Source organism: Pteropus alecto, unplaced genomic scaffold (assembly GCF_000325575.1).
Source record: "Pteropus alecto unplaced genomic scaffold, ASM32557v1 scaffold20, whole genome shotgun sequence".
NCBI lineage: Eukaryota > Metazoa > Chordata > Mammalia > Chiroptera > Pteropodidae > Pteropus > Pteropus alecto.
Window position 1 is genome coordinate 34,055,822 of NW_006436298.1, and position 14,074 is coordinate 34,069,895.

Here is a 14,074-nt window from a genome sequence, read left to right on the forward strand (position 1 = left end):
CTAGGCAGGGACTGATGAGAAGCGGGCAGGCGAGGGCGCGGGACCCTGGGGTGGCGGCGCGCGCCCCTCCTGTCGCCCAAGGTTTCGCGGCGGCAGCTGGGTCCACGCCCCTTTTCTGGGGCGGGAGGAGACGCTTCCGAGCCAGCTGTGTGACATCCGTTTGCACAGCCGCGCTGACGTCTGTAGGTGTAAGTTCAAGAACTGCCATTGGCCGGGAGCCGCTGGGCTCTTCCCCTCACCTCAGCCCCCCGCCCCGGACTGGGAGACCATGGCTACTTAGCCGTAAACAGGGTTCCGCCGGAAGGCCGCCCTGGCTACCAGGCTAACTTCCCCGTGGAGTGGCACAGGCGTGGCCCTCGGGTGGTGCACACTGGTGGTGGTGTTACGGAGGGGTTAATTAGTAGTGCTGCACTGCTGTGTTTCTCTACTTGTTTTCATACTTTGTGGCAGACTACTGACTAAACCATAACTTTATTTCAGAATGAAAGCATATCAAATTACCTATACACACCAGATAGTTACTCTACCCAGTGAGTCAACCAACATCCCAGGCTATAAGCTATGGATGACTGTATAAAGTCTGCACCCTTGGAGTCAACTTATCCATCATATATTTTTTGAATGATTGCACAGTGCCTACTGTATATGAAATGGTTCTAGACAGATCTGATGACCTAGATGAGAAAGAAAATAGGCTTTGCAGACAACTCTTTAGAAGGTTTGACACTAACGATACCAGAGAGATAAAGCAATAACTAGAGCAGTACCTAGTGTTGAGAGGTTAGCTTTCACAAGAGAGAAATTAGAAGAGGCTTAGCAATGGGAAATGATCCATTATAAAGGAGGAGATAAGATGATAAGAGATAAAACAACAAGGCCCTGGAGAAGATGAAATGGCAAGTACCTTAGGAGGGATTCTGTCTGCTGTGATGGGAAGAAATAAGGAAAGAGCTGATGGAAATGGATACAAATAAATGGGTGTTTCTGGCAAGAAAGTGAAAGTTTCTTTCAAATTGTCTCTGTTTTCCTTTAAGTGGAGCCTGGTTACCTGCTGAAGGGTGGAAGGAAAGTTGCACGTGTTTAAAAAGCTACTAAGGATAACTTGAGAGAACTGAGGAAGCGATATTGCAAGATTCAAGGCCCATCAGCTTAGAGATCATTATTGGAGCCTGTGTGACTTTCCCATCACAGTGGCCAACCTCACCCAGCCTTCACTCAAACATACCACCAAACCTTAGGTGATACTGACCCCTTTGCCAAGAATGACTTTTATTTTAGGTCTGCCAACATTCAGAGATCTCCCTTTCTGAGCTTAATCACAGTGAGATGGAATTCCAAGAAACCTAGAGGCAAAGATTTACCAAAAGATTTTATGTACCTTTATCATCTATAAAGTACACTACCGAAAGAAACTACATTTACCTACAGATATTATCCACGTAGCTTTCATCCCTCTGGCTGTAGAGCAGCTGTCCCCTACCTTTTGGCACCAGGGATCGAGGCTCCTATGAGAATCTAATGCCTGATGATCTGAGGTAGAGCTGAAGCAGTGATACTAGGGCTGGGGAGCTGCTGCAAAAATAGATGAAGCTTTGCTCAGTTTCCTGCCGTGTGGCTGGATTCCTAACAGGCCATGGACCAGACCGCTACCCAGTTGTGGCCTGGAGGTTGGGGACCCCTGCTGTAAAGAGATCTTTCATGGCCCCAGAGCTGCATTCCTACAGACAGGAGGTTAGGAGTAAAGGAGATTGCCCGAGGCCTTGTAACACATTCTTTGCCATCTCTACCAGGCCACACTTTGAACAAAAGGAGAAGGCGTACTAAGCTTTTTTATTACTTTTTGTAAAATCATGGACTCATTAGTTTCATATAAATTAAAAACTATGACCTAGCAATTCAACATAGGTATTTATCTAAGAAAAATGAAAGCATTTATGCACAAAAAGACTTGCACAAAAATATTTATAGCAGCTTTATTTGTGATCACCAAAATCTACAAAGAGCCCAGATGTCCATTAGTAGAGAATGCATAAATAAACTGGTATATTCATTCAGTGGAATACTGCTCAGCAATTGAGAAAAAGAAGAAAGAAAACGTCATGGATGAATCTCAAAAACTTAAGCTGAATCAGACTCTGATGTCGGAGCCCTAGCATCTCTACCTGATTTTAACAAGCAACCCATGCAATTACTGCAGAGACAGCCTGACACTATGCAAGCCTATCAGAACTACATGTAAATCTAACTTCTTGTTTCAGAGATGAGGCAAGTGACTGAGACTTTTGAAGTGGTTTCCAAAACTCACAGCACTAGTTCTTAACTTAGAATTCCAGATTCTTTCAGCCACAAGGAGGTGGCTGTTTTTCTCTTTACCACAGCATGTAGCAGAGGATCTTATATATTTTAGTAATAATAAAGTAAGCTACTACTACCATCACCAGAGCTGTTATGAGTATTAGAATTCATAACCCGAAGTAATAACTCTGATAATATTCTAAATATTCAGGAAACAGAATTATGAGTAAGTTATAAATTGCTATTTAGAGATAATTATAGCACTTGATGGCTTCGTTAGAAAAAGGAAAACAGCCTGAACAGCTAGAATCTGGCCTGGAACTATTACCTAGGCCTTGGTGTCACTGGTATTCTCAGCTAGGTCTGAGTGTTCTATTGAACATAAACAATCTTACAAAACATCAACATCAGACATAGCCACTCTGTAACCTTAATAGACAAGATAAAAATTGCCGCGGTCCAGCCATCCAGGGGGCCCCGAAGGTGGGCAAGGCGTCGGCGTGGGAGACAGTCGACTACACAACTCAGAGGCGGTGTGACACTGTTCCGTTTTATTGTGATTTGAGTACAACTTTTATACTTTTTATTTTGGCATTTGATTATACTTTGTGGTTAAGGTAGCAGGGAGTTAAATTTCTGTGGTTAGGCGAAGCAGAAAATCTTATAGAGTATATTATTATTAATATTCATGATTAACTAGTACATTTTTCTCTCAATCATTAGAACAGAACTACCTGATGGAACAATCTAAACTTTTAATTCTTATATCTATTATGTTAGATACAGTTTGATTTAAGTAAAGGTGATAGATAGAGGTATTCATAACAGCAAGCATTGGCTTGTGGGCAGACATTGTTCTTCTTTCTGCCTGAAGAAACCTTTTAAATGCTATTTGATTTATGCTATATCTAAAGTTCAAGCTGAACCTTTCTCATAGCTGTTCAAAAGTTTCCTTGGTACAGTAATGAGGAAAATATTTATAAAAATCAGTTTTACAAAGCTGCTTTCATAAGCTAAGATTCTGTTCCTTTGTTTTTTAAGCACCCAGGAGGGCCTGACCTAGCCAGCCTTTCTATGAAACTTAAACTACTATAAGGCACATGAATTCCATCTTTATTCACTATATGTATACTATCTTTATTATAAGCTCCTGTATAAGGCAAAGGAAGATCAGGTAATCTTTTCATACTATTAGCCCCGCTAGGTGGATACCAGAGTTTTCTATTTATCCACTAGGCCACAAAAGGAGGCCCTTCCATAGTAGGCACAGGCTTATGAGTAAATTTCTTATCCTTTACTGATTTTTCTACTAACTGCATGGGAACAGGAGTATAAACTGGTTCTAGTAATTCAGCTTGTTATAATTTATTCATAACATCTTTAAGAGGCGCGTCAAAAGGAATTTCTCTTAATAATTGTTCAAATAAAGGGTTTACGCATTCTGGACACGTCAGGGTGACTAGAGCTGATTCCATACGCAAGGAATTTACTATGTTTTCCTCAGAGCCAATTTTGAGGAAATCCATTTGTACAGCGTTTACACTTACTAGAATTTGTGCTACCCAGATTCCCCCTGTTAATAGGATCGTTTCTAAGAAACCAATTATCCCTAAACACATGCCACGTCCTCATTCTTGACGATGCATTCCTTGAAGCCTCTGTCCCCATCTCCGGACCTTGTCACGCAGTAGGGTAGAAAGAGGACGCGGCAAAAAATAAGACCCCTCCATAATCATGTCTAAACATGACAAATACAAGAACATTCTCCAAACCACCAAAATGACTAATTCTGGCTAATATGAGTGACTTCTGTTTCTGGCTAATATAAGAGACTTCTATTTCTTGACAAATTATAACTTTGGCTATGCCCCTTTCTTCCTACCTTCTAGATAACATTAAAATATCCAGTCATAGAATTACTTCTGCTTCTTGATAGCATACAATCCAGAGCAAAACTTTGAACCTTCCCCAAATCACCTAACACAAGCCAATCCTATATAAGTCTTTTACAACCTTTCTGAGACTCTCCAAAGTCCCTCTTGGTGCTAATAAACCCAACTTCTTTTGACTATGGGTGGAGGTTCCTGCTGGTCTTTGGCTGAAGGGCATTGAATATGCTATAATCAAATGTCACCACCCTATATAAAATTACTTCCTCCTTATGCCATATACCTTAAATTTATGCAGTGCTGTATGCAAATTATATCTCAATAAGACTGAAATAAAATAAAATGAGTCCCTCCTTTACTCTTTCCTCTTACCATGTTTTTATTTTCTTTGTACCTCATTATCATTTTTTTTTTTTTGTCCCTTTCACTAGAATGTAAGCTTCATGAGAATGAAGACTTTGTTCAGTTTTTAGGAACATAACCTGGCAACTGTATAGACGATGGACTAGAGTAGGAAGAGGCTTTTAGTAGGAAGACTAGTAATATTGTTCAAAGGGTCAATGGAGAGGCCTTAAAAGCTTTAATTAAGGCGGGGATAACGAAGTAAGGGTGGGATGGAGAAACACTTATATGGAGTTTTCAGGGTTTAGTAATTTATTTACGAATTAGGTAGAGAGGAAGTGATGATGGATAGGGAGGAAATTAAGAACCCCCAAATAGTGACTTGTGTATGCATTCATATGACTTATTTCAATGTATAACTTATTGTGGTGAAATAATATATTCTATTATATAAATTCTTGTCATATTTCAATAAAATTCAAACCTGGGGTATGACATACATTGACAGTGAAAGCCAGTATATAAATTTTAAATGTCGAAAACAGTTTAAAAGAAAAGCCTTTTCTTCTTTGCTGACATACAATTTACTCACTTTGAAATTCACATTTGCCTATAAAAATGGACACATATATTAAAGGTTTTAATGCTTGCAGTTGGGTAATGATGGTTGTTATAAATTGCTAAAACATCCTATAAGACCGATGACAGAAATAAAGCACATTTAACATGCCATTGATCCCACTGATTGTGATAGGTTCGATGGATAGCCTAGAAGGGCACTCTGAGGGCAGAGGACTTGTTATGAATCCAGAGAGCATGCAACACCCCAAGTGTTCAATAAATTTAATTCCTTATCGAATTACGTTTTTGCCAAAATACTCAAAGCCAAAGATAGTAAAGAAAACAAGCTTTTAGAGAATTCCCTTCAGGAGAACAATCTGTATTCTTGAACACTTTGTTTCAAACATAATATAAAAGTCCAGCTGCTGCTTGGACTGTTCTTCCTTCAGCTCTCCTCTTGACTAATGAATGCATGGTTATCTTCCAGGTCTCAGCCCAAATATCACTAGGGAAGAGCTCTTCCCTAGTTACTCTGTCACACCAACCACCCTCTTCATTTCCTGCACAGCAGCTACCACAGTCTTCAGTTGTGGTGTTTCAGTATTAGTTGATTATCACTTCCATCAGAATTAAGCCCTACTTTGTTTACTGTAGAATCACCAATACCTATAGTCAGTCGCTAATCTGCTGCATTTTAAAGGGAGATTATCCTGGTTGGGCCTGATGTAATTAGGTGAGCTCTTTAAAGAGGGTCTAGAAGTCAAGGAGAGCCAAAGTAGGAGCAGGTGCTTTACTGCTTGGCCTTGAAGAAGCAAACTCCTTGTTAATAGGGTTGTGAGGCAGAAAACAGTAGGGCTCTAGGAACTGAGGGGTAGCCCCTTGCTGTTAGCCAGCAAGGGGCTGCCCCTCAATCCTATGGAATTGTGAATTCTGCCAATAAATATATAAGCTTAGAAGAAGACCCCAAACTCCAAAAGGGAGCATACCCCTGCTGACACCTTGATTTTAGCTTTGTGAGACCAGAGCAGAGAATCCAGTTGAGCCTATGACAGGACTTCTGACACATAGAACTATGAAATGATTAATAGGTGTTGTTTTATATTACTACATTCGTGATAACTTTTTACAGGAAGAGAAAACGTATTCCTACACCAACCCGTGAAACAAAGACCTGATATAATTTAATAGGAGAAAGCAAAACAATCAATTATCCATAACTCTCCAAAGACTAATTCAAGCTCATGAAAGGAAACAATTAACAAGGAGTTAAAACAGAAAATTCATTATTCTCCTACTTTTATACAAATTAATGAGATAATTGAGGCCAAGGTAGGTGTTTATTTAATTTTTGTGTGTGTGTGTGCTGAAAATGTGCATTTATCTTTTTCTCTACTTAAATGAAATTAATACAACACAAAGATGTTTTACCATTTATATTCCCTCAATTCTTTGCCCAGCTATATCCTATATTATAACTGATATTTTCTCATTTTCAACTGGTAAAACAGGGTCTTTAGAAAGAAGAATTAAGTTGCACGTGTCTCCATGACCAATTTCCTGTTTTTCCTCCTAAGTTTAATAACAATCGGGTTTCTTATTATATAATTTTAAAATATTTACATGTTGGCTCGTAATAAACAAAGAATGGCCAGATCATTAAATTACTTTAAGTGACTCAGAAATGGCAAGCCACGATTCTACATGTTGACAATTTGTAGTATCATTGTAACAACTAAATGTTAATGCTCCAAATTAGTTTGCTCTACTCCCCAGTATGATTACTAGTAGCAGGCTGCCCCTTCCCAATCCATTCCCTATATAAAACAGATTTCATCTCCATTCTAGAGAATAAATGATTATAACCAGGATCCATAATCTGGATGAATTCAAACAACCATTTAAGTTACACGAGGAAACAGGTCCAGACTGAGGAAGAGTGGAAGGTGTGGTGATGCAGGAATGGCAACTCTCACCTCTCCTCCGGTCCTGTGTCTGATACTGTTGATGTTATTAATCCCTGGATTATGAGACTTATTGCCTTCTGTTGCCTCTTTAGTCAAGTCATCAGGCATTGTTCCTTGTCACGACTCAGAGTGAATAATCCTCCTTGGATATAGAAAGGGATAGTAAAACATTATTTTCCTCTCTAAAAATAGAAAGTTAAAGTCATACGTAAAAGTCTAATTGTGAAAGCAATGGAAGAAATGATTTGGAAATCTATTCTCTTTAACTGCATAAGTGTCAAATTCTGGAAGGATATTTTATCAATTATATCAGCTGTGTTATCTTGAGTAGCTTTGAGTTTCAATTGTTTTACTTGCTTTTTAATGATATATTGCTGTTTGTTAATCATTTTTAATTTAGTTTATTGTGTCTTTGTTGAGTTATGCCTACAATATATAGTGATGCAAATGCAACCCTATTTGGTGTCTGTTATTTCCACTAACTATATGTTAAGACAAAGGTACAAGGATTAAAAATTATATTGTCTAAAACCCAATTTTCAAAGTAAATGTAAACATAATCTCTTCTAAATTCGGTTGTCTAGCAACATTTTTTATTAAGTTGCTGCTCTCACTCCCACCAGAAAAATGGAAATAAATACAATATGAATATTAGGGTCTTTTGCCCGCTCCAGGGTAATTGGTTCCAAAGGTTTGAGAACCACTGTTACGGAAGCATGCTGTCCTTTGTATATTCTTTTCCTTTCACCACTACCTTATATATTCATTTCAGTCTTATTCTGGAAGTGTGTGTGTGCGTGCGTGCATGTGTGTGTCTGTGTGTGTGTCTTGGGGAAGAATACAGGGAGTCAGAGCTTCTTCCCAATTCTTATTGTTTTGCCAGTGGTTTTCCCTGACAAATCACTATAGTATTTCATCCTATTTTCTTTCATATTTATAAAAATTGACATCCCTTGCAATGACATGGATGGACCTAGAGGTTATTATGCTGAGTGAAATAAGTCAGACAGAGAAAGATAAATACCATATGATTTCACTTATATGCGGTATCTAAGGAACAAAAAGAACGAACTAATCAAAAACAGACTCACAAATATAGTGGACAATTTGGTGACAGACAGAGGGGAGGGGGGTTGGGAGGCTGGGAGAATGGGGTGAAGGGTTAAAGAAGTACAAATTAGTAGTTGATAGTTGGGTATGGGGAGCATGACAGAGGGAATGCAGTTAGCATTAATATGATGGTTAAGTGGGGGAGAGAGCAATTGGGGGTATCATTTTATGAACATTATAGATGTCTAACCAATGTACTGTATACTTGAAACTAATTTAAATAAATAAATTTATTTTAAAAAATTGACATCCCTAAACATTAATGAATCAGGTATATTTTGAATAATTTGAATCTTTATTGGACTACAAATCAAAGGTATTCACCTGACTTATTGCCAGGTATCAACTGCTGATCGTGATAAGTAGGTACCCTTTTCATGTGTTGTGGGTCTAGAGGAACTTTATTTCTAAAATTAATATGTCAACCATGAAAGGATAAATAATATTCTCCCTATCAACAACATTCTACACATTCTTATAATTTCAAAAAAATGAAAGAAGGAAATTACTTTGGAAGTCTTAAGGGAACTAAAGTGTATCAGAATCTTTACTAAAAGAATATGTGGACCACACAGTCATTGGAAAGTGACAAGAATCTATAAAGAACTTCCAGAAAATTTGTTTCAAAAGGAACTTTAATTCTAAGGGAAATTAACCCCAAAACCTACTTTAAATTATATTGCCCATTTCATGATGCTTCATCTACTTTCATTATCAACCAACCTTCCCTTACCCCTAAAATGATTTAGTTCTGACTATGCCTTTCTATTCCAGACTACATCTCAACAATATTGAGAAGTGCTTCATAGTGTCTTCTTATAAATGTAGTTTTGGAGAATAGTCTATGAAGAAAATTAATAACCCCGTTCAGGTACATTTTGGGAATATTCTCTAAGATCAAGTTAGAGAATGATTAAATAGAAACTTTGAAGGGTGGGTTAATGGGGAAATAATAGTTTCTAAAATAAAACATGGGTATGGAATACATTTTCTGGGAAGCCATCTGTTTATTTAGACTATGTGAGGTGTATAAGTATGTGTGTGTGTGTGTGAAAGAAGGTGAGAGAAAGAGACAGACAGAGAGAGAAAGCTTCTTTTGTATGCTACCATTGAAAATAATTTTCAAGAAGTACCGAACAACTTCTAACTTTAACTCATTCCCTTCCTTTGGTAGAGAAATTTTAATACACACAAGCAAGTAAAAAATATCAGGATTGGAAAAATTCTGGCAGCCTTCTGACTAGACTGAGGCAGGCATCATGGCTTGGTTTATAACCTCAGCTAAAAGAGAAACCTTGAAAGGAGGAAACAAAAAGACAATAGAAAAATAACTTTATTGCTTTGAGAGTAAGGTCTTTCTAATGGCAGTCCAGAAACTATCCATTTCTGTCCCAAAACATAAGACTCAACATCATTGCTTATTAAGGTCATTTAAATTAAACTCATAAGATACCATTACACACTTACTAGAATGGCTAAAATTTTAAAGGTTGGAAAGGATGTGGGACAACTAATACTCTTATATACTAATGGCAGAAATGCAAATTGGTACACCCACTAGGAAAACATGCTGCCAGTTTCTTATAAAATTAAACACACAGTTTACCGTATGATTCAGCAATCTCAATCCTAGGTGTTTACCAAAGAGAAACACAAACACGTGTTTACGCAAAAGCCTGTATACAAATATTTATAGCAGCATTACACATAATTGTCAAAACCCCCACACAATTAATTTTTCCTTGGTGAATGGATAAACTGGAGTATATCCACACATTGATTAAATCTCTAACACTTTATGCTAAGTGAAAGATATCAGACTCAAAAGGCTATATAGTAATTCAAAAACTTGAAAATTGGGTGTTCACACTCTTGTGAGATGTGCCTTCTGCAAACCTTGTCACAACATCAGCACATTACCTGTCCGATGTGAAGGAAAAGAAAAAAGAAGAAAAAAGGCTGCATATTGTATGGTTTCATTTATATGACTTTCCCAAAAAGGCAAAACTGTAGGAAGAGAAAACAGAACAGGGGTTGCCAGGATCTGGCAGAAGATTACAGGGTTTACTATAAAGAGGCAGAATGGAATTTTTGAGGGAGTTAAGAGTATTCTATATCTTGATTGTGGTTACATGACTGAATGAATTTGTCAAAAATCATAGAACTTCACTAAAAAAGATGTATTTTATATTGCATAAAATAAATCTCAATAAATCTGAATTTAAAAGAAAGCACTATAGGACAATAGTTTATAAGACATCTAACCTAGACTCTTCAAAAATTTATTATGAAAAATAAAGAGACCGAAAAACAAAAATACCAAGTGAAATATATGAACCTAAGTTGGATCCTGACTTAAAATAATGTAACAAAACAACTAAGAAAATTATCATTGTAAAATTGGGGATATTTGAATATGGACTGGATATTATAGTATCCAATTATTTTTAATTTTCTTAGTTTTTAAAACAGTATCATGATTATATAGAAGACTGTCCTTTTTTGTTAGGAGATGCATACTAACTATTTAAGGCGAAATATCATGGTATTTACTTTCAAATGGTACTGCAAAAAAAGTTTGGAGGGAGACATGATAAATGCTGATCATTATTGAAACTAGGTGAAAATCTGTGGGCATGAGTTAGTTATATTTACCAGACGATGTCTTTTAGGTGTAGTGCTAACACTCTGATCTAAAATATCACCATTATTATGTATCAAATGCCCACAATGGTTCTGAGTAAAAGGAAAAATATTGGTAAATATGTATCACTTGATTCTAGGTTTTTAAACATATGTATGATTAGTGTATATAGATTTATCTTTATAAACTCCTAAATAATTGGGTGTTGATACACATCCTATTGTTAATAGTGATACCCACTGGTAAATGAGGCAGAGGAACAGAAATCGGAAGGACTAAAATGGAAATTTCATTTCGTACTCTATACTTAATACTTTATATACTTTCAAATGCTAAAAAGGCTTTTGGATGATTTCTACTTTGCTTGTGGAAGAGAGTTAAGGTGAAAAAGAGGTCATATAAATCATTGTTTTTGAATCTTTGCCTCATATCTATACAATGAGAACAAATTTTTTTCCAAAATACTTTTGACTCTTTCTAAAACCAAGTCCTCCTTAAATGTATGAATGTATACACTGAGGTATTCATAATAGTGTACTTCTACATTTGAAGGCCATTCCAGAGAAGAATTTCAGGAAACATTCTCAGCAATAACAGCATCATTAAAAAAGTATATGCAATCCTTGGATAATATAGGCAGTTTTCCCAATACAATGAATAGTTAAAAATTTATTTGTAAATTGTTACAAATCTTTTAGTGATGAGAAATTATGATTCTCTTTATAGTTATAAATTAATCTGCTTTTAGGGCTGTCTAGAGATAGTCAAGTCAGCCTTCCTGGGAACTGGTGCTTCTCTTTCAGTGCCTATTTTTACTTGAAACTATAGAAGTCCCAAATAATTGGTGCTTACTCATAAATGTGTTTGTATTCTTTAAATTTTCTTTAAATAAAAATGGAATCAAACTATTAAAAAAAAAAGTATAGAAGTCCCCTCACTCTTTTTGCCTGAAACTAATGATGCTGTCTGAATAGTTTTTACTGCTTGCTTTCCAAGTAAAGATTAATCATGATAATAAAAGGAGAGATTTGAGGGGGAAAAATTATGACAGTAGGACCTTATCTACATGCAGAAGCTGTAGTACTAACAGTAATTCTCAATAAATATTTGTAGTGTGAGAGAGTGAATGAATCAATCAATCAATAGGAAGGACCAAGAAGTTCACTAGATCAGATCATGAACTCTAGGAGGAAGGAACTGGTCTTCCTTATTCCTATTTGTATCCCTAACACCCTGCCACACAATTGGTAAATCAACAAATGTTTAATGAATAATCCAAGAGCTATCCTCACTTTCCCTGGGTATGGAACTGGACTTTTATAATGACTTATGTTTATCCTAACTCATTGTTAAAGGGCACGTTTTTTAAAAAGACAAAATCACGAAACTTATACAAAAATGAAATAACCATGTGTTAAAGAATGTTTTTTTACTTAATTATTAAGGAACCTAGTCTATGGCCATGCTATCCTGAACAAGCCTGATCTCGTCTGATCTCGGAAGCTAAAGAGTTGGGCCTGGTTAGTAGTTGGATGGGAGACCACCTAGGAAGACCAGGTGCTGTAGGCATAAAAAAATAGAATAAAAAAATAAGGGATTGTCAGCTGACAAGGTCCTTGCAATCTGTTGGGTCAACCAAGGGTTGCCTCGCCTAAAAAAAAAAAAAATTATTATTAAGGAAACTAGAAAAGTATAAAAAGCCAGTTTAAGGAGGCTCTGCAGACAAGATACAAATAGAGGCAATCAGGAGTGCTAAAATGAATTCGTTACTAGATGAAAAATAGATAAAAATTCACAGGGAAATAATCAATTGCATCTTCACCAGCAAATATCATTTGCATTACCAGCAATTTATAAGTAGCAGAGTGGCAAAACTACTCAGAGACAATGACAGTTACAAATAATGATGAAGATTGGGCTAGACAACACCTAGCATTTCAGAGGACACCTAGTAATAGTATTTTTTCTTTTGTCATTTTAAAGTCTCACAAAGTTTTTCTGACAGTCTCCTCTCCTTGTGATAATAATTTCAAAGGTTATCGTTAACCACACACAAAAGTTTGGTTTTATTAGGTTTGGCTTGATTGTTTACACAGGTGAAGCAAGAGGAGAAGTCAGCAAAGTACAGCCTATAGGTCAATTTTAGTCCCAAGCCTGTTTGTGTACCTCCTGCAGCTAAGAATAGTTTTTACATTTTTAAGTGATTAAAAGAAAATCAAAAGATGAATAATTTATGGTGACAAATGAAAATCAATTTTCAGTCTCTATTTTTAAAGATTTATCAGAATAGAGCTATGCTCATTCATTTACATATTGTTTGTGGCTGTTTTATCACTACAATGGCATAGTTGAGAAGTTGTCACAGAGAACAGAAGACTCAGGAAACAAAGCCAGGTCCAGGGTGAGGCAACTGAGGTACTTGTCTCGGGCACAAGATTTAAGAGGGAACAAAAAATTAACTAATGAATAATGAATGAATAATACTTTGAGACAATGTTTTTAAAAATCGAAAGAAATTTTTAAAAATATACAAAATGTCAAATTTTTAAAAATGTGCAAATGTTAAATTTTTAAACAAAAACAAGATCAATATTACTAATTTTTCCTTATGCTTCAGGCTCCAATATGCCTTGGTATGGCACTGCTACCTCACTCGCTTTACCCTGCCCCTGGTCCTGCTGAGCACTTAAAATATTTACTACCAGCTTTTAGAGAAAAGCTTATAAGCAACTGTGTTAACCAACCACATGAGCTTCCTTGAGTTTGAGATTCAAACTTAAGCATTAAGAATTAAGGCCGCAAAATAAACTTCTGACTAGGAGAGCTCATAAGGAATCTCAGATTGGAACCTCAAAAGCTTCTATTATGCTACCCTGAGGCAAAGAAATCAAGTCGCAAAACCTCTCTTCAAGAAATTTCTTCTGCAGTACCTATAAATTAGATGATTTCTTCTTTTGTTTGCAGTCCTCAAAACTGGCTGTTTCTTGGCTTGCCTAAGTGAACTTCTTATCATTTGTAAGCCTAAAGACCCTAGCAGGCAATTTTCCTGGGTGGACTTAACAGGTATTGGTTTCATATGTAAAGTAAACCTTTATTTTCCATAAAAATTACCTGTCAGAGCTGATTAAAAGAACATAATTCTCGATTCATACATTCCAGGCAATTTGTCCAGTAATATCCTGGTACAAAGGCAGATAGATTCTTATTGAATGTATAACTATAACTGTATTGACATGAAAATAACTATATTGTCATGAAAAGCAAGAAGA

The 14,074-nt window shown here is 36.4% G+C and overlaps 1 non-coding gene and 1 pseudogene across 1 annotated transcript; both read left to right on the top strand.

Annotated features, from left to right (window-relative positions):
* The first annotated feature begins 9,992 nt into the window (after positions 1-9,992).
* LOC112480669 lies at positions 9,993-10,091 on the top strand. Its single transcript, XR_003046753.1, has one exon. It is a non-coding gene; the product is annotated as a small nucleolar RNA U13 (small nucleolar RNA).
* Positions 10,092-12,257: 2,166 nt separating this feature from the next.
* LOC112480922 lies at positions 12,258-12,374 on the top strand (annotated as a pseudogene).
* The last annotated feature ends 1,700 nt before the right edge of the window (positions 12,375-14,074 follow it).